This window comes from Schistocerca americana, chromosome 2, assembly GCF_021461395.2.
Source record: "Schistocerca americana isolate TAMUIC-IGC-003095 chromosome 2, iqSchAmer2.1, whole genome shotgun sequence".
In the NCBI taxonomy this organism is placed as follows: domain Eukaryota; kingdom Metazoa; phylum Arthropoda; class Insecta; order Orthoptera; family Acrididae; genus Schistocerca; species Schistocerca americana.
This window is the reverse complement of record NC_060120.1, coordinates 341788658-341815774: the sequence shown is the minus strand read 5'-3', so window position 1 is coordinate 341815774 and position 27117 is coordinate 341788658. Positions and strand designations below refer to the sequence as shown.

The window sequence follows — 27117 nt, the reverse complement described above, 5'->3', positions numbered from 1 at the left end:
AGACAAGTCATGGAATACCTCCTAATATTGTGTCGGACTTCCTTTTGCCCCGCGGAGTCCAGCAACGTGACATGGCATGGATTCAACAAGTCGTTGGAAGTCCCGTGCAGAAGTATATAACCATGCTGCCTCTAAAGCCGTCTACTGTTGCGAAGTTGTTGCCGGTGCAGGATGTTGTGCACAAACTAGCCTCTCGATTATGTCTCATAATGGTCGATGGGGGGAAGTTAAATCATTCGCTCAAACTGTCCAGAATGTTCTTCAAACCAACAACGAACAATTGCGACCCGACGACATGGCCCATTGTTATTCATAAATTGTTTGGGAACATGACGCCCATGAATGGCTGCAAATGGTCTCCAAGTAGCCGAACAAACCAGGAGGCCCAGTCTATTCCACATAAACGCAGCCTACACCGTTGTTGCGGCAGCAAAAGCTTGCACAGTACCTTGTTTACAACTTGGTCCATGGCTTCATGGCTTCTGCGCCACACTCGAACTCTACCATTAGCTCATACCAACTGAAAACGGGACTCATCTGACAGGCCACGGTTTTCCAGACGTCCAGGGTCCCAGCAATACGGTCACGAGCCTAGGAGAGGTGCTGCAAGCGATGTCGAGCTGTTAGCAAGAGCAACCACAGGGTCGTGTGCTGCCATAGCCCATTAACACCAAATTTCGCCGCTCTAACGGATAAGTTCATCGTACATATCACGTTGATTTCTGCGGTTATTTAACGCAGTGTTGCTTGTTGATGGCACTGACAACTCTACAGAAACGCCGCTGCTCTCGGTCGTTTAGTGAAGGTCGTCGGCGACTGCGTTCTCCGTGGCGAGAGGTAATGTGTGAAATCTGATATTTTCACCCCCACTTGACTCTGTCGATTTCGGAAATTTTGAATTCCTTAACGATTTCCGAATTGGAATATCTCATGCTGCAACTGCCATTCCGCGTTCCAAGTCTGTTAATTCCTGTCGTGCGGCCATAATCACGTGGGAAACCTTTCACATGAATCGCTTGAGTACAAGTAACAGCTCCACTAATGCACTTCCCTTTTATATCCTGTGTACTCGATACCACCGCCTGTGTATGTGCATATCGCTATCACATGACTTTTGTCGCCTCGTGCATATGGTCAAGGCGATGACTAATATAGGGAATAGAAGCATTCGAATGTGTTGTGTAGCAACCTTACGAAGAATGTTCGTCCTTTGTACTATTAAAGCTTATGTAAACATAACATCTAAGGTCTTATCTACGATGGCGTATATGTTCGAAAAAAGTATTTTTGAAAAACAACGTTCTGTGATCTGATTTTTACCTTAGGAAAGTGTACAATAACAAGACATAAGGGGACGCATAAAATATGGAAATATACCACAAATACGACGTATTTACATGCCTAATACGGGGTAGGAAAACCGCTGTCATTCCAAATCGCTCCCAGTCATCTCGGATTGGGTAAATACAGGCACTGAATGGTTTTCAAATGCGTATTATACCATTATTCCTGGAAAATAGTGGCAAGCTCAGGTAACGATGATGGAGGTTGATAACGATCGTGCACCCTGCTCTGCAAAGTAAGCTGACAGAACCATTCCTGATCGATGCAAGCTGTGTGGACAGGGGCCATGTCATCTTGGAATTCATCACCACCCTTTGGGGACGAAGACTGCACCATGCGATGGATCTAATCACCCAAAATGGTCACACAGTCCTTGGCAGCAATGCGATTTTTGCAGGATAACAATAGGGTCCATGGAACATGACGATGCGGCTGCCCAAATCATCAGCAAACCCTTGCCATGTTTCCCCCTTGGGAAATAAACGCAGCCAGAAGTAGGAAACAATGGAAACAAGACTCATCCGACCAAATGACATTCTTCTATTTTTCCATAGTACAGGTTTTATGGCTTCAGCACCCCATTTCTGTTACGGGCATTTGCATCGCTGATGAATGGTTCTGGAATTTCAGCTCGCCCTGTATTTCCTGCTTATGAAGATTCCTTCTTGTTGATTTAGTGCTGACAGGGTTCGCGAGTGCAACATTTCTCTTCTGCACTGACTTTTTCAGGTGTCGTCGTCTTATTTTTCGCCAGAATTATCTTCAGCGACCGTCCTTCATGATCACTCAGTATACGATTTTGTCTGCATTGTGACTTAGCGGAGATGTTTTCCCCCTTCCCCTGCATGCGCTATAAACCTTCTATACGGTGCCTCTTGAAACATGAAACATTCTGTGCGGCTGGTCCCGGCGGAGGTTCGAGTCCTCCCTCGGGTATGGGTGTGTGTGTTTGTCCTTAGGATAATTTAGGTTAAGTAGTGTGTAAGCTTAGGGACTGATGACCTTAGCAATTAAGTCCGATAAGATTTCACACACATTTGAACATTTTTTGAACATCAAACATTCCGGCTACCTTTGTTGCGAAAGCCCCCACCGTACTAGCACAAACAGTTTCCCCATGTTGGAAATCACTTCATAACTACACGGAACACTATTCTGACCACAACTAACACTTGCAACGTTTTGAGGACATTTACAGATGCCGTTCGGATCAAATACAACAGCGCGACCTGCTAACATCTGCATTTATGTTCAGGTATGCGTTTCTCTTAATGTTTCCATGGTATTGTCCAACCCATTTATTCATTAGGCTGAACAATCAAAATGGCAGTATTTGCATAAAAAATGCGAGTTTTAACACGTGGTGGGTGCAGAAGTTTAAAAGTGACCACAAAAATGTAACCAACGAAGACAGCTCGTGCCTCCAGTACCAGGATGCAGCTCAGTGTTGCAAGCTCGTATTGCTTCACTTATCGAATAAGACCAGCGATCCCCATTCAAACTAACTGCAGAAAAATACTGAGAAAGTATTGGTACAACTAACAAACAAATGTGTGTGAAATCTTATGGGACTTAGCAGCTAAGGTCATCAGTCCCTAAGCTTACACACTACTTAACCTAAATTATCCTAAGGACAAACACACACACCCATGCCCGAGGGAGGACTCGAACCTCCGCCGGGACCAGCCGCACAGCCCATGACTGTAGCGCCTTAGACCGCTCGGCTAATCCTTGGCACAACTCATTGCATCTTTGAAAACAGACTGAACTGCTGTAAGACTTGTACAAGTTGAGTTCCCAGAGAGCTTACCGTTCAGCATAAAGAGCACACATTTCGCACTTAACTCAGATACTATTTCAATAACGAAGGTGATCCATTTTTGGATAGGATTTTAACCCGTGATGAAACTTGGATACTTCAGTTTGAGTCGGAGACCGAGGGTCAAAGCATGTGGTAGAAAAATAATGACTCGCCTATCCGTAAGATATTCAAGACACTACCCTCGGCTGGTAAGGCTATTTTGACTATCTTTGTGAGTGCCACGGTCCAATTTTCTGAGACTTTTTGGAGGTTCAAGCAGTATATATTACTCAAGCATCAGTGATAGCGAAGTTAAATTCGCGGTGAAGAGGAAATTCCCAGGCCGACAGAGAAAAGTGCTGCTTCTTCAAAACAACGCTCGACTTAATAGTTTCAACTCACGCTGGAAACTACTGCCAAAGTGGATTGGCAATTCCTACCTCATCCTTCTTACAGCCCTCACCTTGCCGCTTCGGGTTTTTATTTGTTTGACCCGATGAAAGAAGCTGTAAGTGGGAAGTTCAAAGGCAACAAAGAGGTAAAGGAAAAAGTTCAAAACTGGCTTCGAGGCAGTGTAAAGACTCTTCGCTGAGAGGATAAGAAGACTCGTAAGAAAATGGGACAAGCGCATAGAAGTTGTTAGGTACTACGTGGAAAAATAGACAAAAGTTGTACTGCTTTAATAAACAATTGTTTCTGCATAGTTATTTGTCAGTTTAATCATTGAATAACTCTAGTACATAGACCTGTTTACGGTACATTATTATTTCTCATGCAGATTTCCAATGAATACGCTTACTTGCCATGCAACTAAGAGAATTTTTCAATCTCTGAATCCAAATTTGTAGATAATTCGTAGAACTAGTGGCTCGTGAGGTAATTTTTTAAATTTTATGTTTCTGTGGTTGGGATTCCTAATTTCCTGTTTTACCTAGTTGGGAGCTAGTTCTCATACCTTTGCAGCACAGTACATAACTTCGCTCTGAACTCTAGACAAGGCAGCAAGGTCTACAAGAAAATAGAGTTTTTTGTTTTATATTGTGTTAGTACAGATCATAGTTCAACTAAAGCTAATTTGTGTTGTCAGAAACCGATTAAAGTGTGTGTGTACTGGAAACTGAGAGTAAGAATTCCAAGACCTTAAAAGGCTTATGCACACAATATTGTTACTGCTGGGCCGGCCGAAGTAGCCGTGCGTTTAAAGGCGCTGCAGTCTGGAACCGTAAGACTGCTACGGTCGCAGGTTCGAATCCTGCCTCGGGCATGGATGTTTGTGATGTCCTTAGGTTAGTTAGGTTTAACTAGTTCTAAGTTCTAGGGGACTAATGACCTCAGCAGTTGAGTCCCATAGTGCTCAGAACCATTTGAACCATTTGTTACTGCTGGCTCCTGCTGCACGAACACTATTTACAATTTGGTGCACAGTCACAGAAGAAAACTTGTATGACAGTAAGCCAACACTCTTGTGTTTATGTCACCATAGTGAGAGATGCTTGAATTGTAATTTTTCGAGAGGGGAAGGGATGAGCTGGGGATTTCGCAGGGGGAGGGGATAATAAATTTAATCAATTTAATTAATAAATTAATTTACTATCAAAAGTAGCACAGAATCAGCGAGGGGGAGAAGGAGTTAGAAAGGAGAGGGGGAAGTGTGGGGGAAGATCCGCCATCTTCAGTGAATTAAAATTGCACCAGAATCGGCTTGATTCCACTACTCTTGTAATAACTTTCAGATGTCTTGACCACACTCTTTATTATTTCCAAAACCACCCTAAACATTTCGACATTCTGTCATTTTTAAAGGTTATAAAATACAATACAAAACTGGTATCGTAATATGTGAAAATGTACCATATTCCACCCTTATTAGAGACATAGTATAATGAGTAGAATACCGTTTTCTAGCTTACCTACGTTATGTCGACCATATAAAATTGTTCAGTAGATACATTGTATCAGACGAGTGCAGTCTGCTACCAAAGAAGAAACAGGAAACCGAGTTGACTAAACTACTAGGCGGCGCTCGATCGTGGCACACGCTACATTTATTTGTTCACAACTACATTTTTCATTGTATATCATATAAAAAATTCATCAGTAAACAGTTCATGGAAATCACTTTGACAAGTTTCTACAAAAAGCTATTTTCTTTTACAAAACAATATAACAGATCCTTAACGTATGAGGTGGTTTTGGAAATACACTCTTAGACAAAAAGATGGCGCACCATGAAGCAAATATGCGAATGGGATGGAAAACGTTAGATGTGATGTACAAGTACAGACAAACAAATGATTACAATTTCAAAAAGTTGGATAATTTATTCAAGAGAAGGAGCTTCACAAATTGAGCAAGCCAATAACGCATCGGTCCGCGTCCGGCCATTATGTAAGTAGTTATTCGGCTTCGTATTGATTGACGGAATTGTTGAGTGTCCTCCTGAGGGATGTTGTCACGAATTCTTTTCAACTGGCGCGTTATATCGTTAAAATCCCGAGATGGTTGGAGGGCCCTACCCATAATGCTCTTGATGTTGTTGAGAGATCCGACGACGTTGATGGCCAAGGTGGGGCTTGGCAAGTACGAAGACAAGCAGTAGCAACTCTCGCCTTGTGTGGGCGGGTATTACCTTACTGAAACGTATGCCCAGGGTGGCTTGCCATGAAAGGCAACAAAACGGGGCTCAGAATATCGTTGACGTACCGCTGTGCTGTGAGGGTGCCGTGGATGACTACCAAAGGGGCCCTGCTAAGAAGAGAAATGGCACCCCAGACGATCACTCCTGGTTGTCTGGCCGTTGGCGGATAATAGTCAGGTAAGTACCCCATCGCTGTGCGAGGTGTCTCCAGACAGGTCTTCGTTGCTCATCGGGGCTCAGCTCGAAGCGGAACTCATCACTGAAGACAATTCTACACTAGTTAATTAGATGGATGACCGAAGACTTGTCTGGAGCGTACCTGGACAGCGGTCCATACTGCCCGACAACCAGGAGCGATGGTCTGGGATGTCATTTCCGTTTGTTGTGAACCAATTGCAAGACTCTCCAGCTATTATCTGATCCGCGTGTGGCAAGGTTTACTTTGGTCCATAAATTACATAAACTTGTGCCAACGGCACCTGCAATTTAAAGCAAGGTGACAGTATTTTTCAGACCCCTATTCGGGGCACATTACAAAAATAAAAAAGGCCTAATCAAATGTAATAAATACAAAGTATCACTTCAAATTACGAAAAGTACATGCATTTACAGTGTATTATCACCTTCTAAGACGAAGTGAAGGTGTGCGAGAGGATCAACTGTATTCATTAGAGCAGTGAATTTTCTTCAGCTTGGTTCTATTCTTTAACAGCATATGAAAAAAGTTCAACACAAGTTTCATCATAATTCTTTCTAGTCACTAACACTGCTTCCATAGTTTCTACAGCAAACTGTGCTTTGTCACTGGTCCATATATTATTCGTGTGTGAAAATACACTTTCTATAGCAGCATTAGGGTCAGAAAGGCAGAAGAGAGACTCCACTAACTTGAGCGCTATCAGCACAAGGTCCAACAACATTTTCTTCTAGAACATTTGCTCTGACGCAGTCTGTTAAGTAGTCTCTCACAACAGCTGCTGTTTCTTCAGCCAAATATTTTAATTGAGATTGTCTTACTTTTACACCGGCTTTGTAATCAAAATATCTAACAAGGAGAGCGAAACCTTAATATCTTCGTGGTTAGATGCATCTGTCATAAGTGAAATAAATGTTACCTTTTCCAAATCACGTCAACAGCCTTGCCGCAGTGGTAACACCGGTTCCCGTCAGATCACCGAAGCGCTGTCGGGCTGGGCTAGCACTTGGATGGGTGGCCATCTGGTCTGCCGAGCGTTGTCGGCAAGCGGGTTGCACTCAGCCCTTGTGAGGCAAACTGACGAGCTACTTGATTGAGAAGTAGCGGCTCCGGTCTCGTAAACTGACATACGGCCGGGAGAGCAATGTGCTGATCAGATGCCCCTCCATATCCGCGTCCAGTGACGCCTGTGGGTTGAGGTTGACACGACGGCCGGTCGGTACCGTTGGGCCTTCCAAGACCTGTCCTGACGGAGTTAAGTTTAGTTTCCAAATCACACCACAACATATCTGAAGCTTGGGGAGCTATGCTCTTTGTTTTTGTATGTGCACGTGCAAATGTAGGCTCTACTGTTGCTTGCAGAAGCTTCGATGTACAATCCCTAGATCTCAAATTGTGATTGTGCTAGATCGTATGATATGATACGATTCCTGCAGTTGAAACAAATCTCTGCTCCTGAACACGAAGTTTCTCAGTTTCAAAGAATGACGTTAGTGTTGAACCAGTCGCTGCTGTGGAGACTGTTCTCTTATGTTCCTCACTATTTAAGTGGGGTTGTACGAATATATCACCACGTCTACAGTGACTTATTGAGAAACTAAGAGGACATGTATAGCATCTCACTTTTATTTTAGTGTATGAAGAACTACTGTCACTGATGAGTGGAAATTAATTTTGTCATATTTTACTGAAGTTTCTTCGAAGTTCTTTTCGCTGGTAAATGTGGTTATGGATGAGGAAAAGCAACTAAACCAATGCAACACGGCGTAACACTACGTAGCACTCAATACAGTCTGATGTAATTTAGAGTGTACAGAAGACATATGCTCTCTTTGTCGTTTTCCTTCGTTCCTTAGTTTCTTAAAAATTCATATTCCGTCTTTGCAGATAAATTAAAGGAAGTTTGTTTTTTCCCGTACGCTTTTTGCTTCTTTTATTTAGGAAGCATCTTGAGTGGCAGTTAGCAAGATTGTTAATTCATGTGTCGTCCTGCAGATGTCTCCATATACTACAGATGACCGATTTTCGGCGTTTTCTCGACCACATTTGTTTCAACATTTCACTTGCACTTTTCACTGTATAGAATATATCGATACAAGTGAAATCAGTTCGTGAAGAATCGTTTTCTGATTGTTAAATCCGGGACAAATAGGCATCCGGAATTACCTTTGAAAAAATTCGGGACAGAGTTACGAAAATCTTAACCGACCAAAAACAAAAGTTGTTGGAAGTTCATTGATTTGGTTAAAGACGAAAGTGGGCCCAGTACCGATAGTTGTGAAACCCAATATGTTGCGTTGCTCGCATTCTGTGGATAGCTTCAAATATGTGACACAGTCTGTCGATGAGATCATTTGCTTTCTGTTGTGAAAGTAATGCTCCATCGATGTATCCCATGAATGCCCCTTTAATGAACAGTAATGGACATAAAATACTTCCCTGGTGTACTCTTGAAGCTCCTTTTAGTTGCGCCTGTTTCGCCCCGTTAAGAATGACATGTTTCTATTCTTTCTGAAAGGAAGTTGCAATTCCAATCACAAATCTGATCCGATATTCGGCATTGGGTCATGTAGAGTTCTAGAGTAGAATTCCAAACAGTTGGGCCTCCACCGCAGCTATAGGACGCAGCAGATGGATTCCAGGTCAGCTCGGACTATTGTCAGCCCACTATAAAGAACAGTAATGGTAATCAAGCTGGCGCGGTTAATTAGACGGAACAAAAAGCAGGCCAGGTCGTTGCTGGCTCCACCTTGAGTGCTGGGGAGAAGAAGTCGACTGCCTTAGCGAGCTTTTCTCGGAAACGGTTTGGACTGGGGTTTCTTGCGTGCTGTACCGACTGGGAGGAGGTCGCCTAGCAGCGAATGAGTCGGCACGTTACCGGCGGCCGTTCACCTCTCCGCGGAAAGTCCTGCTGGAGACGCTCCTCCATCGCCCGCCCACACATGCCGCTAGCTGACCTCTCCAGTGTGCGTATGCTGCCTGACACATGAAAGGGAACAGTTACTGCGCGAAGTTTACGTTCCCCATAAATCTTCTCAGAGCCAGTTCGACAACATTTTTACACACATACGATATATCATTTAGCGACCCCTTCCTGCCTCTAATGTTAGTTGTCTTTCCTTGAGCTTTTATTCATGTCACAAAGATAATAATCCTCCTCTGAAGCTGTATGGTGGCGTTCACGCGGTGGACCTGTGTTCGGTTACAGGTGGTACTGTCGGCTTAAACTGACAGGGCCGTCACTGATGTGGCATCAGATGAAAATATCTGCACCAACCTATGAGCAACATGAGATTTATTTTTTGTTATCTACCAATGTTACAATAAACTTCGTTAAACGGGATAGTCAGAAAGTCTGGAAATCTTGTGAGGGTGTTGCAAGGTAGGCTGTGCTCAGAAATAATTAAGAAAAAAATTCGATACATTGTGCCGTTTCCAACTTAATTAGCATCGAAGTTAGCCAATCAGGCCTTTCCGCGCGCTCCAGCGGCCCGCCAGAAAGAATTAGTGTCAACTGTTCTCATAGCGCACGAGGCTGCTCAGCCTTTGGTTCGGATTTCGATGCTTAGTACCGTCCCGTGTCCAATTATTGTATTGCTCTTTTATTCGCTTTTAGGAGACCAAGCGAGGAACACGTCTGGCTACACCATGTCTGGCGGGCCGCTTGAATTTGTGAGCGCAACGACCTTATTGGCTAACTTCAATGCTAATTAGCTCGGAAACGGTGCAACTTATCCCATTTTTTTCTGAACAATTTTTTCTCGGCACAACCTACCCTGCAACAATCTTACAAGCTTTTCAGCTTGTTTCTGAACACCCTGTACATATGGAGTCTGCAAACGAGCCGTAACTGCGATAATGGGGTTGCGAGACGCCAATGACTTCAGAATGAACGGTTGTCCTAGTTATTACAAATGTATTTAAAATGTTAACTTTTGGATTGAGTCCCTATCTACTTGGGATCACGTTTCACCCATAGCCTACCTTACCTCGCACAACGTTGGGAACTGTGGTTTATATATGATGAGGTACGGTCACAGTTTGCTGCCAGTATTCGACGACAATGGAAGCGATAATATGATCCAAAATGGACTGGTCGAACACAGCCTGTACCTTGGCCTCCAAGGTCGCCTAACCTCAGAGCTCTGAATTTTTCTGACTGGGGTCATCTCAGAAGTGATATGTACAGCACTGCCGTTTATACAGTTGAAGAACTGGACAATCTTATCAAGGTTTATCAGACGATCGGGGGATATTTGGTAGTCTGCGTAGCTCACTGGAGAGGCGAGTGGCGATGTAGGTCTCAAATGTGAGGGCAACACGTGGAACACCTCCATTATAGGTATGGGGTGACAATTATTGAACTATATAAAGAAATCTAAATTAGTTACAAACTACCGCGTGCACACACTTTATTCAAGATGTAAACGTCACTACACATGCTCGGATTTAGGTTATGAGATGTTTGACATGCCTGCCTTCATTGGCGATGATGTGGCGCAGACGAATAGCTGCTTCCGGCGGTCTTACCCTCGATTAATGCCGAAACTCACTATCTACGCATATTCACCATCGCAAAAACTATGTCTTGCAGATATTTAGGTACGATCCACGGCCGGCCGAAGTGGCCGTGCGGTTAAAGGCGCTGCAGTCTGGAACCGCAAGACCGCTACGGTCGCAGGTTCGAATCCTGCCTCGGGCATGGATGTTTGTGATGTCCTTAGGTTAGTTAGGTTTAACTAGTTCTAAGTTCTAGGGGACTAATGACCTCAGCAGTTGAGTCCCATAGTGCTCAGAGCCATTTGAACCATTACGATCCACGTGCGGACCAGCAAAACAGGCGATATCGGGAGAAAATTAAAAAAAGAAACAGCAAATCTTGAGACGAAGGGAGAAGATGACATGATACATATCGCACACAAGTCACTCCTATAGTAAAGGAAAAAAACTAATCTGTACGCTAAATTTAATGCACTCATTTGATATTTAACTTTCATGGATGACTTTTTAGTCACGTTACCCATCCCACGGGAATAGTAATTATTTCGGAATAAAAGATGGCCTGTGTATTAGTTCAAGGGAGAGGCTACCTCCATTCCAAAGTTCATCCAAATCCACCCAGCCGTTTCAGTGTGAAGGAGTAACGAACATACTAACTCGAAGAAGAAATGAAATGAAATGCCGTATGGCTAGGACTTCCCGTCGGGTCGGTCGCCTGGGGCAAGTCTTTTGAGTTGACGCCACTTCGGCGACTCGCGCGTCGATCGATGGGACAATACAATACCCACTCCCTAGGCGGAGAAAATCTCCGACCCAGCCGGAAATCGAACCGGGTCCCTTTGGACGGCATTCCGTCGCACTGACCACTCAGCTATCGGGAGTGGACACCGGAAGAAGAAAATAAGCAATTTCTAGTTCAGTACAGCGCAAATTTTACAATATTTGTACGTGCGACAACGTCATCCTCCCTCATGTGTTACCGAGCGAGGTGGCGCAGTGGTTAGCACACTGGACTCGCATTCGGGTTTTCCGTGATTTCCCTAAATCGCTCCAGGCAAATGCCGGGATGGTTCTTCTGAAAGGGCACGGCCGACTTCCTTCCCTGTCCTTCCCTACTCCGATGAGACCGATGACCTCGCTGTTTGGTCTCTTCCCCCAAAACCAACCATCCCTCATGTGTTTGCGTGTTACCAGCGGATACGCTCGGATATCGTAATCAATTCCAGCTTCACTAAAAGCCTACCACGTTCTACGTGTAAAGGCACAACGTCTCTCTGTCGTACAGTGTTTAAATGACACCGTCGTTGTCACTCTTCAACCATTTCAAAAACTTTAAGACATGCCTGACGCTCAGCAGCCAAAATGCACCGGGGTTGTGTGGAAGTATGGATTTGTGGGTTGTATACGCATTGTATTCATTACGTTGAATCCTATTATGTAGGAGGTATTAAACAATAAAAGCGTTTTCACAAATATGTTGAAGTTCAAAAGTCAAAGAGTAAATAGCTTTTTCTAAGTGTAATTATTACACCATATTTCACGTCACATCCTACAAATAGTACTACACACTTTTAAAAGTAGCCTGTGTGTTAATCCATGATGTAAGCTATCTCCATGTCAAATTTGATCAAAATCCGTCCAGCCGTTTTAGCGTAACAAACATATACACAAACTTCGCATTTAAAATATATAACGCTGTAATAATGGTGCTACATCATACACCTATCCAAAACATTCAGTAAACGTTAGGTATCAAGAGACCTATGCGTGTAACGTTGATACTGCCACAAATGATAGCCATAAAGAGAACAATTGCAATGACAACAGCAAAATACGAGTAATCTGAAAATTTCAGAACGTCCTTTCTGACTCGCGCGCTTGTTTGCAGATGGTATTATATATACAGGGTGACCAGTATGACCGGTATATTTGAAACGGCAATAAAAACTAAACGAGCAGCGATAGAAATACACCGTTGGTTGCAATATGCTTGAGACAACAGTACATTTTGAGGCGGACAAACTTTCGAAATTACAGTAGTTACAATTTTCAACAACATATGGCGCTGCAAGTGATGTGAAAGATATAGAAACAACGCAGTCTGTGGGTGCGCCATTCTGTACGTCGTCTTTCTGCTGTAAGCGTGTGCTGTTCACAACGTGCAAGTGTGCTGTAGACAACATGGTTTATTTCTTAGAACAGAGGATTTGTCTGGTGTTGGAATTCCACTGCCTAGAACACAGTGTTGTTGCAACAAGACGAAGTTTTCAACGGAGGTTTAATGTAACCAAAGGACCGAAAAGCGATACAATAAAAGATCTGTTTGAAAAATTTCAACAGACTGGGAACGTGACGGATGAACGTGCTGGAAAGGTAGGGCGACCGCGTACGGCAACCACAGAGGGCAACGCGCAGCTAGTGCAGCAGGTGATCCAACAGCAGCCTCGGGTTTCCGTTCACCGTGTTGCAGCTGCGGTTCAAATGACGCCAACGTCCACGTATCGTCTCATGCGCCAGAGTTTACACCTCTATCCATACAAAATTCAAACGCCGTAACCCCTCAGCGCCGCTACCATTGCTGCACGAGAGACATTCGCTAACGATATAGTGCACAGGATTGATGACGGCGATATGCATGTGGGCAGCATTTGGTTTACTGACGAAGCTTATTTTTACCTGGACGGCTTCGTCAATAAACAGAACTGGCGCATATGGGGAACCGAAAAGCCCCATGTTGCAGTCCCATCGTCCCTGCATCCTCAAAAAGTACTGGTCTGGGCCGTCATTTCTTCCAAAGGAATCATTGGCCCATTTTTCAGATCCGAAACGATTACTGCATCACGCTATCTGGACATTCTTCGTGAATTTGTGGCGGTACAAACTGCCTTAGACGACACTGCGAACACCTCGTGGTTTATGCAAGATGGTGCCCGGCCACATCGCACGGCCGACGTCTTTAATTTCCTGAATGAATATTTCGATGATCGTGTGATTGCTTTGGGCTATCCGAAACATACAGGAGGCGGCGTGGATTGGCCTCCCTATTCGCCAGACATGAACCCCTGTGACTTCTTTCTGTGGGGACACTTGAAAGACCAGGTGTACCGCCAGAATCCAGAAACAATTGAACAGCTGAAGCAGTACATCTTATCTGCATGTGAAGCCATTCCGCCAGACACGTTGTCAAAGGTTTCGGGTAATTTCATTCAGAGACTACGCCATATTATTGCTACGCATGGTGGATATGTGGAAAATGTCGTACTATAGAGTTTCCCAGACCGCAGCGCCATCTGTTGTTGAAAATTGTAACTACTGTAATTTCGAAAGTTTGTCTGCCTGAAAATGTACTGTTGTCCCAAGCATATTGCAACAAACGGTGTATTTCTATCGCTGTTCGTTTAGTTTTTATTGCCGTTTCAAATATACCGGTCATTTTTGAAACACCCTGTATATATATATATATATGCGTAAGTTAAAACTTCAGATCCTTCGCATCACATCATATAATGACTGTTAAGTTGAGAAGAACCATTAGAAACCTGTGCGGATTTAAAAACAAATAATTCAATAAATCTAACAAATCAAATTAAGAATAAATCGCTCACGAGTTCACCGACAATGTCGGAACAACTGTTGAAAGTTTATTTAAATAAACGAGTACTACGCACCTGTGTTAGTGCCACGTAGGAGTATCATCTAGACAAGTGCCAGTAAACCCCCACCCCTGATTCTTCAAAGAATCGAACTCCCAAGTGTAAAACAGCTCTGAACATCTGATTACTTCAGAAATGAGTTAATGTGGAAAATGTTTTACATTACACTTGTAATTGATAAACGGTCTATGAAACATCTGAAATTGTGGAAAGTCGCAAATTCCTCTCATTATCAAATACAGGACGCATATAATCTGAGTAATTACCGCTCCATTTTAAGCAAAAGATAATTTTTCATGCATCTCAATGTTTATGACGACATATCTCCAGAACTATGTGTTCGCCAAAGCTATAATCTTGCATGTACATTCAGTGGTACACGCGGATACTATCTTCACAATGTCATGCCTGTTAATAAAGTTTTACTGCGTGAATAGCGAAAATATACTGAGGAACTAAGCAATAAACTTTCTTCCTTCCATCATTTTGTCGAGGAGTTAGCCAGAAAAAGTTTCTGAAGGATTGAAATTATATCTAAAGCTTGGTGGAAGTCCACGTAATTAGAGCGTCATGAGTTACACTGCCTATACACAGTTCTTAACTGGAAAACTTGCCTTACTGAGTTAAACCTTTAACAGAAGATTATATCTCTTAATGAGTAGGTTATAACAGCACTTTAAATTTTTTAATTCGGTCAATAATTATATCAGATATTGAATATCAGATTTCCATTACTTCTGGGAGCCGTTAGATAGGCAACCCATTAGAGGGACTGTGTACCGTGAACCAGGTTAACCGTTTAGCAATGTAGACTGGCTAGGTGTCGCGAATACAGTAAGTAGTAAAGAAGCAACAAATTAAAACTAATGCCTGATGCGACAGTTTCATTGCATGAACATAGTAAGCGATAAAATTTTTTCCTGTCATCATTTTGGAGGGATTATCAGCGAGAAGAAGTTTCGTAAAGGTTTGAAATGGTGTAAAGTTTGTTGCAAGTAACTAACTACTCACATTCTCAAATACTGTTGTTGTTGTGGTCTTCAGTCCTGAGACTGGTTTGATGCAGCTCTTCATGCTACTCTATCCTGTGCAAGCTTCTTCATTTCCCAGTACGTACTGCAGCCTACATCCATCTGAATCTGCTTAGTGTATTCATTTCTTGGTCTCCCTCTACGATTTTTACCCTCCACGCTGCCATCCAATACAAAATTGGTGATCCCTTGATGCCTCAGAACATGTCCTACCAACCGATCCCTTCTTCTAGTCAAGTTGTGCCACAAATCAATACCTATTCAATACCTATTCAATACCTCCTCATTAGTTATGTGATATACCCATCTAATCTTCAGCATTCTTCTGTAGCACCACATTTCGAAAGCTTCTGTTCTCTTCTTGTCCAAACTATTTATCGTCCACGTTTCACTTCCATACATGGCTACACTCCATACAAATACTTTTAGATATGACTTCCTGACACTTAAATCTATACTCGATGTTAACAAATTCCTCTTCTTCAGAAACACTATCCTTGCCATGGCCAGTCTACATTTTATATCCTCTCTACTTCGACCATCATCAGTTATTTTGCTCCCCAAATAGCAAAACTCCTTTACTACTTTAAGTGTCTCATTTCCTAATCTAATTCCCTCAGCTTCACCCGATTTAATTCGACTACATTCCATTATCCTCGTTTTGCTTTTGTTGATGCTCATCTTATATCCTCCCTTCAGGACACTGTCCATTCCGTTCAACTGCTCTTCCAAGTCCTTTGCTGTGTCTTACAGAATTACAATGTAATCGGCGAACCTTAAAGTTTTTATTTCTTCTCCATGGATTTTAATACCTACTCCAAATTTTTCTTTTGTTTCCTTCACTGCTTGCTCAATATACAGATTGAATAACATTTGGGAAAGGCTACAACCCTGTCTCACTCCCTTCCCAACCACTGCTTCCCTTTCATGTCCCTCGACTCTTATAACTGCCATCTGGTTTCTGTACAAATTGTAAATAGCCTTTCGCTCCCTGTATTTCACCCCTGCCACCTTCAGAATTTGAAAGAGAGTATTCCAGTAAACATTGTCAAAAGTTTTCTCTAAGTCTACAAATGCTATAAACGTAGGTTTGCCTTTTCGTAATCTATCTTCTAAGATAAGTCGTAGGGTCGGTATTGCCTCACGTGTTCCAACATTTCTGCGGTCGGCTTCTACCAGTTTTTCCATTCGTCTGTAAAGAATTCGTGTTAGTATTTTGCAGCCGTGACTTATTAAACTGATAGTTCGGTAATTTTCACATCTGTCAACACCTGCTTTCTTTGGGATTGGAATTGTTATATTCTTCTTGAAGTCTAAGGGTATTTCGCCCGTCTCATACATTTTGCTCACCAGATGGTAGAGTTTTGTCAGGACTGGCTTTCCCAAGGCTGTCGGTAGTTCTAATGGAATGTTACCTAATCCCGGGGCCTTATTTCGACTTACGTCTTTCAGTGCTCTGTCAAATTCTTCACGCACTATCATATCTCCTATTTCATCTTCATCTACTTCCTCTTCCATTTCCATAATATTTCCTACATCGCCCTTGTATAGACCCTCTATATACTCCTTCCTCCATCCTGCTTTCCCTCTTTTGCTTAGAACTGGGTTTCCATCTGAGCTCTTGATATTCATACAAGTGGTTCTCTTTTCTCCAAAGGTCTCTTTAATTTTCATGTAGGCAGTATCTATCTTACCCCTAGTGAGATAAGCCTCTACATCCTTACATTTGTCCTCTGGCCATGCCTGCTTAGCCGTTTTGCCCTTCCTGTCGATCTCATTTTTGAGACCTTTGTTTTCCTTTTTGCCTACTTCATTTACTGCATTTTTGTATTTTCTCCTTTCATCAATTAAATTCAGTATTTCTTCCCTCAAAGCTACCCATTCTTCGTCTACTGTATTTCTTTCACCCATTCTTGTCAATTGTTCCCTTATGCTCTCCCTGAACCTCTGTACAACCTCTGGTTTAGTCAGATTATCCAGGTCCCATCTCCTTAAATTGCCACCTTTTTGCAGTTTCTTCAGTTTTAATCTACAGTTCATAACCAATAGATTGTGGTCAGAGTCCACATCTGCCTCTGGAAATGTCTTACAATTTAAGACCTGGTTCCTGAATCTCTGTCTTACCATTATATAATCTATCTGGGGCTTCCAGTATCACCAGGCTTCTTCCATGTATACAACCTTCTTTCATGATTCTTGAACCTACTCCTGCACTACCCCTATTTGATTTTCTATTTATAACCCTGTATTCACCTGACCAGAAGTCTTGTTCCTCCTGGCACCGAACTTCACTAATTCCCACTATATCTAACTTTAACCTATCCATTTCCCTTTTTACATTTTCTAACCTAACTGCCCGATTAAGGGATCTGACATTCCTCGCTCCGATCCGTAGAATACCAGTTTTCTTTCTCCTGATAACGACGTCCTCTTGAGTAGTCCCCGCCCAGAGATCCGAATGGGGGACTATTTTACCTCCGGAACATTTTACCCAAGAGGACGCCATCATCATTTATCCATACAGTAAAGCTGCATGCCCTCGGGAAAAATTACGGGCGTAGTTACCCCTTGCTTTCAGCCGCTCACAGTACCAGCTCAGTATGGCCGTTTTGGTTAGTGTTACAAGGCCAGATTAGTCAATCATCCAGACTGTTGCCCCTGCAACTACTGAAAAGGCTGCTGCCCCTCTTCAGGAACCATACGTTTGTCTGGCCTCTCAACAGATACCCCTCCGTTGTGGTTGCACCTACGGTACGGCTATCTGTATCGCTGAGGCACGCAAGCGTCCCACCAACGGCAAGGTCTATGGTTCATGGTGGGTCTCAAATATTATGATTTATCAATAAAGTCTGGGAATTTGTGCGTCGAGGACTATACTTCATTTTCACTCCCATCCCGCACCTTTGATTGGTAGGTGGTCCTTACCCCACAGCGGTTTCTTCCCGACAGTAAATGCTGTGTGTAACGAGTTTGGATTAAATCTGTCCAGATGTATAGAGGAAGTGTGGAATATACGTACATACGGAGCGACCAAAAAGTTTCCGTTCGAAGAGCTTACAGTCCAGAATCGGTATGTCAATCAGGCAAAATCGGCGGAAGCATTGAGGCAATCATCCTACTGACGCACCAGGGTGAAGATACCCGTTTGGCAAAACACTGGGTCCTGCTGCGTGAAGAAGTCCGTAGGTGTCTGACGTACATCCTAGTCCGACAGGAATCGTCGACCGTTAAACGCCTTTTTTTAAAGGACCGAAGGCGTGGTAATCACATTCGGAGAAATCAGGACTGCTGGGTGGGTTATCGAACGTCTTCCATTTGATTTGGCGTAATTTATGTATTATGGCATTTGCAATATAGAGATCAGCACGGAACTTGGCACACCGTTCCACAACGTTCTTTTCGACAGATATGCTGCCCCATACACATTCTTCATTCTCCGATGGATGTCTACCAGTGTTTGTCTTGCGGCGGCCAAGAAAGGAATGATGGCGCGTCAGTCTTGTTTGTACCCATTTGATAATAACGTCGCCATAGTTCACATTTACACATTTACCGCATGCGCGCGGGAAAGGCACGAATGGCTCACTAATTCCATGCCTCCATGTCGGTGCGTATATACCCGCATCGGAGTCGCGGTACGTTGCATACACGCTGCAGCCACACTCTGAAATGCAGATTTTTGATCGTCCCTTACACATACATACCAGTATATACACTGAAGCGCCAAAGAAACTGGTATAGGCATGTGTATTCAAAATACAGAGATATGTAAACAGGCAGAATACTGCACTGCGGTCGGCAACGCCTAGTATAAGACAAGTGTCGGGCGCAGTTGTTAGATCGGTTACTGCTACAATGCTGCTACAATGGCGGGTTATCAAGATTTGAGTCTGAACGTGACGTTATAGTCCGTGCACGAGCGATGGGACACAGCATCACCGAGACAGGGATGAAGTAGGGATTTTCCCGTTCGGCCATTTCCCGACTGTACCGTGAAGACCAGGAATCCGGTAAAACATCAAATCTCTGACATCACTTTGGCAAGAAAAAGATCCTGAAAGAACGGGATCAACTACGACAGAAGAGAATCGTTCAACGTGAATGAGGTGCAACCCTTCCCCAAACTGCTCTAGTTTTCTGTGCTGGGCCATCAACAAGTGTTAGCGTGCGAACCATTCAACGAAACATCCTCTATACGGGCTTTCGGAGCCGAAGGCCCACTCGTTTACCCTTGATGACTGCACGACACAAATGCTTTACGCCTCGTGTGGACCCTGCAACGTCTACAATAGACTGCTGAATAATGGAAACATGTTGCCTGGTCGGACGAGTTAGCAAGATCCAGAAGTTCAAAGTTAACATACGTACGCACGTAAAATATGCACTTAATGTCTGGTATAAGGGGCAACGGCCTTGCCGCAGTGGATACACCGGTTCACGTGAGCTCACCGAAGTTAAGCGCTGTCGGGCGTGGTCGGCACTTGGATGGGTGACCATCCAGGCCGCCATGCGCTGTTGCCGTTTTTCGGGGTGCACTCAGCCTCGTGATGCCAATTGAGGAGCTACTCTACCGAATAGTTGCGGCTTCGGTCAAGAATACCATCATAACGACCGGGAGAGCGATGTGCTGACCACACGCCCCTCCTATCCGCATCCTCAATTTAGGATGACACGGCGGTCGGATGGTCCCGATGGGCCACTTGTGGCCTGAAGACGGAGTGCTATGTATCCGGTATAAGGCTTAAATATAGTTTTAACTGCCATGGCGCTGTAGGATCGCTGCAAGGGTTCTGAGGTCACAAAACAATGTTTTTAGTCAGCATTCTTTCACCAATGAAACTTAATGGTGCTCTATCACTGTATAATGGGCACTTCACGCCCATAGAAATTGACCAAAGTGATACTGCAGTGGCAAAAAATTGGCTAATAATGGTCTTAATATACCTGAAAAGAACTTAAAATGACTGCCAATAATTATGTAAAACTGGATAGATTGCAAATCCAGTAAAATATTTCAAATAACAATTTTTACTCTTTTTCGATACAAATCATAAGCCAGACATTTCCGATTAGCAAAGTATCCAGAAATATTCTAACGTATGTAAACGTGTATCTCCTGTGGATCGTCAGGCACGTTTTCTGTAGTGTTTTGGCACGTATTTGCACTTTAGTTTTGCAACGTGTAGCTCGAGTCAGCCCAAACAAATCCAGCTCATCTGATTTTCCATACGACACCCAGTGTCAAGAGAAAGCGTCAGTATGTCTCCCATTACAAACAAAATGATTTTTAAAGTGAAAATTTACGTGCCCATTCGATAGAGCAGTCTCAGATTAATCCAGTGCAGGAACAGCAAAACACGAAGAATAATCAGTACCCCAGCAGCGACTGAGCTGCGCTTCTGCAGGGCAATAGCAGGCAGTGCGGGGCAGGGCGGTGCTGTCGCTGCTGGATGCTGGTTACTTTTCGTGTTTTAATGTCCCTATTAATACACATCGATAAAAGGAATATCGGAACAGACTAATGTGGGAACGCTCTGTCAAATGAGCACGTAAAATTCTACTCTAAAATATTTTTACTTGTAGCGGCAAACAAACCGACGCACCGAGCGAGGCGGCGCAGTGGTTAGCAAACTGGACTCGCATTCGGAAGGACGACGGTTCACACCCTCCGTCGTTTTCATTCAGGTTTCCCGTGATTTCCCCGAATCGCTTCAGACGAATGCCGGGATGGTTTCTTAGAAAGGGCACAATCGACTTCTTTCCCCATCGTTCCCTAATCCTATGGAACTGATGACGTCGCGGTTTGGTCCCTTCCCCAAAGTCAGTCAACCAACCAAATCGACGCTCTATATCGACGCTAGGTATTGCATGAACGACATGATGAGCAGAGTTTCTTTGGGCTGACTCTACCTACACGTTGCAAAAGAAAAACACCAGAGAAAATGCGCCTGACGAATCTTACGGGAGACACGCTGTATAAATAAAATTCCGAAACTTCACTGACCTACAGAATTCGTTTTATATAAGCAGCACACCCTGCTGTAGCAGGGATAAGAAGGGAATCAGCAGAAACATGCTCCTGTCGGAACACAAAAAAGGCGAATGTGATTCTCTTTAAAAGATTTTGACAAGAAAGTGGGGAGTCAGCCACCTTCCTCACCAAATATTCGCATTTTACTGTGGAAAAAGAGAGGAGCAGAGGGACAATGACGGTGGAAGAGGGAAGAGATGGTGCCAGAGGGAGAGAAAGAAAGGGGAGAGTGGTGGTGGGTGGGAAAGTGGCAGAGAACGGGACGAGCGCACGCGCCTGGAGCGATAGCAGTAGCAGCAACAGTTGCCTAACACACTATAATTTAGTTTAATTTGTGTTTTTTTACGTACTTTTTCTAGGAAGTGAATTATGTGTGTTTTACGGTGTAAATTAGTGTTTAGGAAATTACTATACGTTTCCGTTTTTGCGTAAAGCTTCATATATACATCTACATGGATACTCTGCAAGTCATACTCCAGTGTCTGGCAGAGGATCTATCAAACCACCTTCACACTAATACTCTTTTACTCCTCTCGAACAGTGCGAGTACACATAGAACGCCTGTATCTGACCTTGCGAGTTCTGATTTCCCTTGTTTTATTGTGATGATCTTTTGTCCCCATGTAGGGTGGCATTAACAAAATATTTTCGCACCCGGAGGAGAACGTTAGTGATTGAAATTTCGTGTGAAGATCCTGCCCCAACGAAAAACATTCTGGTTTTAATGATTTCCACGCCAGATCCTCTATCATGTCCCTGACACTCTCTCCCCTATTTCTCGATAATACATAACGGGCTGCCTTTCTTTAAACCCCCCCCCCCCCCCCTCTCTCTCTCTCTTCCTGAAGATAGACGTTAACTGTGGATATTGTATCACAGACACAGTCCCTTTGACTGTTCAGAGATGTCACTAAACCCGCCTAAAGATGTAAACAACCGTGCATGAGCAGTCAGTTCAAGTCATTCCACCAGGAAGGAGGTACACGGCTCGTGTTGTCTGTAGTTCAAGCATGCCTAGACGGCCAATACCGCAGTTCGATCGTGTCCGCATTGTTACTTTGTGCCAGGAGGGGCTCTCAACAAGTGAAGTTTCCAGGCGTCTCTGAGTGAACCAAAGCGATATTTTTCGGATATGGAGGAGATACAGAGAGACAGGAACCGTCGATGACATGCCTCGCGCAGGCCGCCCAAGGGCTACTACTGCAGTGGATAACCACCACCTACGGATTGTGGCTTGGAAGAACCCTGACAGCAGCGCCACCATGTTGAATAATGCTTTTCGTGCAGCCATAAGACGTCATGCTACGGCTCAAACTGTGCGCAACTTCACTCCCGACGTCCATGGCGAAGTCCATCTTTGCAACCACGACACCATGCAGCGCAGTACAGATGGGCCCAACAACATGGCGAATGGACCGCTCACGATTGGCATTACATTCCTTTTACCGATGAGTGTCGCATACGCCCTCAACAAGACAATCGTCGGAGACGTGTTTGGAGGCAACCAGGTCAGGCTGAACGCCTTAGACACACTGTCCAGCGAGTGCAGCAAGGTGGAGGTTCCCTGCTGATTTGGGGTGGCATGATGTGGGGCCAAAGTATGCCGCTGGTGGTCATGGAAGGCGCCGTAACGGCTGTACGATACGTGAATGCCATCCTCCGACTGATAGTGCAACCATATCGGCAGCATATTGGCGAGGCATTCGTCTTCATGGAAGACAATTCGTGCCCCCTTCGTGCACATCTTGTTAATGACTTCCTTCAGGATAACGACATCGCTTGACTAGGGTGTCCAGCATGTCGTCCAGACATGACCCTATCGGACATGCCTGGGACGGATTGAAAAGGGCTGTTTATGGACCACGTGACCCGCCAACCACTCTGAGGAATCTACGCCGAATCGCCACTGAAGAGTGGGACAATCTGGACAACAGTGCCTTGATGATAGTATGCCACGACGAACACAGGCATGCATCAATGCAAGAGGACGCGCTACTGGGTATTAGAGGCATCGGTGTGTACAGCAATCTGGACCACCACGTCTGAAGGTGCATCAATGCAAGAGGACGTGCTACTGGGTATTAGAGGCATCGGTGTGTATAGCAGTCTGGACCACCACCTCTGAAGGTCTCGCTGTATGGTGGTACAACATGCAATGTGTGGTTTTTATAAGCAATAAACAGGGCGGAAATAATGTTAATATTGATCTCTATTCCAATTTTCTGTACGGGTTCCGGAACTCTCTGAACCGAGATGATGCAAAACTACACTCCTGGAAATGGAAAAAAGAACACATTGACACCGGTGTGTCAGACCCACCATACTTGCTCCGGACACTGCGAGAGGGCTGTACAAGCAATGATCACACGCACGGCACAGCGGACACACCAGGAACCGCGGTGTTGGCCGTCGAATGGCGCTAGCTGCGCAGCATTTGTGCACCGCCGCCGTCAGTGTCAGCCAGTTTGCCGTGGCATACGGAGCTCCATCGCAGTCTTTAACACTGGTAGCATGCCGCGACAGCGTGGACGTGAACCGTATGTGCAGTTGACGGACTTTGAGCGAGGGCGTATAGTGGGCATGCGGGAGGCCGGGTGGACGTACCGCCGAATTGCTCAACACGTGGGGCGTGAGGTCTCCACAGTACATCGATGTTGTCGCCAGTGGTCGGCGGAAGGTGCACGTGCCCGTCGACCTGGGACCGGACCGCAGCGACGCACGGATGCACGCCAAGACCGTAGGATCCTACGCAGTGCCGTAGGGGACCGCACCGCCACTTCCCAGCAAATTAGGGACACTGTTGCTCCTGGGGTATCGGCGAGGACCATTCGCAACCGTCTCCATGAAGCTGGGCTACGGTCCCGCACACCGTTAGGCCGTCTTCCGCTCACGCCCCAACATCGTGCAGCCCGCCTCCAGTGGTGTCGCGACAGGCGTGAATGGAGGGACGAATGGAGACGTGTCGTCTTCAGCGATGAGAGCCGCTTCTGCCTTGGTGCCAATGATGGTCGAATGCGTGTTTGGCGCCGTGTAGGTGAGCGCCACAATCAGGACTGCATACGACCGAGGCACACAGGGCCAACACCCGGCATCATGGTGTGGGGAGCGATCTCCTACACTGGCCGTACACCACTGGTGATCGTCGAGGGGACACTGAATAGTGCACGGTACATCCAAACCGTCATCGAACCCATCGTTCTACCATTCCTAGACCGGCAAGGGAACTTGCTGTTCCAACAGGACAATGCACGTCCGCATGTATCCCGTGCCACCCAACGTGCTCTAGAAGGTGTAAGTCAACTACCCTGGCCAGCAAGATCTCCGGATCTGTCCCCCATTGAGCATGTTTGGGACTGGATGAAGCGTCGTCTCACGCGGTCTGCACGTCCAGCACGAACGCTGGTCCAACTGAGGCGCCAGGTGGAAATGGCATGGCAAGCCGTTCCACAGGACTACATCCAGCATCTCTACGATCGTCTCCATGGGAGAATAGCAGCCTGCATTGCTGCGAAAGGTGGATATACACTGTACTAGTGCCGACATTGTGCATGCTCTGTTGCCTGTGTCTATGTGCCTGTGGTTCTGTCAGTGTGATCATGTGATGTATCTGACCCCAGGAATGTGTCAATAAAGTTTCCCCTTCCTGGGACAATGAATTCACGGTGTTCTTATTTCAATTTCCAGGAGTGTATATATGATAAACCCCCTCCCTCGGCGTACCTCCTCTGTGTTGCTACAGATGACGTGTCACCAATCTCATTTGTACTAAGACTGCAGTACTCGCGAGGTGCCCTGAGGGGAATACATAAGTTCTAATAAATTTTCACCAACCTGCAGTCTTCTACAGTTGTCCCATGCAGAAAACACCACGTAGGTTGTGAATCTGTTATCTTGAGGCTCTAATAAACTCTTACAAGGGAACCTCCCCATCGCACCCCCTTCAGATTTAGTTATAAGTTGACACAGTGGATAGGCCTTGAAAAACTGAACACAGATCAATCGAGAAAACAGGAAGAAGTTGTGTGGAACTATGAAAAAAAAAGCAAAATATACAAACTGAGTAGGCCATGCGCAAGACAGGCAACATCAAGGACAGTACAGCCCACAAGAGCCGTGGTTCCGTGGTTAGCATGAGCAGCTGAGCAACGAGAGGTCCTTAGTTCAAGTCTTCCCTCGAGTGAAAAGTTTACTTTTTTTATTTTCGCAAAGTTATGATCTGTCTGTTCGTTCATTGACGTCTCTGTTCACTATAATAAGTTTAGTTTTTGCGACCGCACCGCAAAACCGTGCGATTAGTAGACGAAAGGACGTGCATCTCCAATGGGAACAGAAAACATATGATCGCAAGGTCATAGGTCAACCGATTCCTCCACAGGAAAACTCGTCTGATATATTCTATACGACACTGGTGACGGCATGTGCTTCACATGACAGGAATATGTTGTCGACCCACCTAATTTGTACACTTGGCGAATGGGTAAAAAGATTCTTCTACCTTGCCCGATTTAGGTTTTCTTGTGGATGTGATAATCACTCCCAAAAAAGTGATGAAAACATAAGAGTTTGTCACATAAACTTTAACAAAGGAATGCAACAGTTTCACAGTCGCACAGTTTTCCCTGTGCCCTGTCAAAACATACGTTATTAACGTTTCAAATTTTTCCGTGTGTAGACCGTCAAATCCTGCATATGTCCAAGAAAATCTGAACATGTCCTGGAATTTTGGAGAACGAAGTTGATTATGTGTGAGTGCCTGAACTTTGATAATTGTTTGAAAATAAAATATTAAATTTTTCGGCCGAGGGAAGACTTGAACCAAGGACCTCTCATTTCGCAGCTACTCACGCTAACCAAGGGACCACGGCGCTCCCGAGCTCACATAGTCCTTGATGATGCCTATGTTGCACATGGACTACTTAGTTTGTATATTTTGCTTATACTTTTCATAGTTCCACACAGCTTCTTCCTGTTTTCTCGATTAATCTGTATTCAGTTTTTCAAGACCTATCCACTGTGCCAACTTATAACTAAACCTGAGGGGGGTGCGATGGGGAGGTTCCCTTGTTAGCGAGAAACCAATATTTTAGAAATAATTAAATTTCCAATCAGTTTATTTATACGGGAAGTCAATCGCTTTTTATTAGCAGAACACGAGAAACTGCACAATTACATTCCACTTTAGAGTCACAAATAATTCCCATTATTCAATAAAATAATGAACTGCATAGTACCGTAATGGCTATCACACTGTTCTTAACTACATATCCAAATACCAGAGTTTGCTAATAAAATCTTACCTGATATGGTGGCGGATAGCATGTCTGTCCTCCGAGACGGCCGAACCAGCTCTCAAATTTATATACTAGACATTGCAAATTAAGTCTTAACTTACATCGCGGCGGACATGTCAGCCTTCCGAGACTGCCGAATCAGCTCTCCAGTCTACAAACTAGACATGCTAATCAAGTCTTATTTGACACCGACCGCGGCAGACAACATATCTGTCCTCCGACAATGCAGAACCAGCTATGATCTTACAGCCGAACTACTTCGCCCGCCATCCAAGTTAGGCATGGTCCGAAGATCTTGGAAGAGCTTCGTATGCCTTTCCGTTTAGCAATTGTTTATTATTCTGCTAGTTATTAATACTTGTGAAATAATGGACTTGTAGCGCGCTATTGAGAGATACTTTAATATGAAATGCAAGTAAATACACTTTTTAGTTTTTGTAATATTAATAACAGAAGGCTGTCATTTTGGCGCGCAACTGCTGCACGCAGCAGCTAATCGTGGAGAAGGACCACAATTTAGGCGGTTTTTCTTATGATCCATACCGAACCATCTGTCATCGGTACCTCACACCACAGAACGTCATCTTGTCAGTGCTGCCTCCTCAGATACTCTAAGAAGAGCTTCTTGTAGC

At 44.5% G+C, this 27117-nt stretch overlaps 1 pseudogene; it reads left to right on the top strand.

Annotated features, from left to right (window-relative positions):
* The first annotated feature begins 19566 nt into the window (after window positions 1–19566).
* LOC124597248 lies at window positions 19567–19684 on the top strand (annotated as a pseudogene).
* The last annotated feature ends 7433 nt before the right edge of the window (window positions 19685–27117 follow it).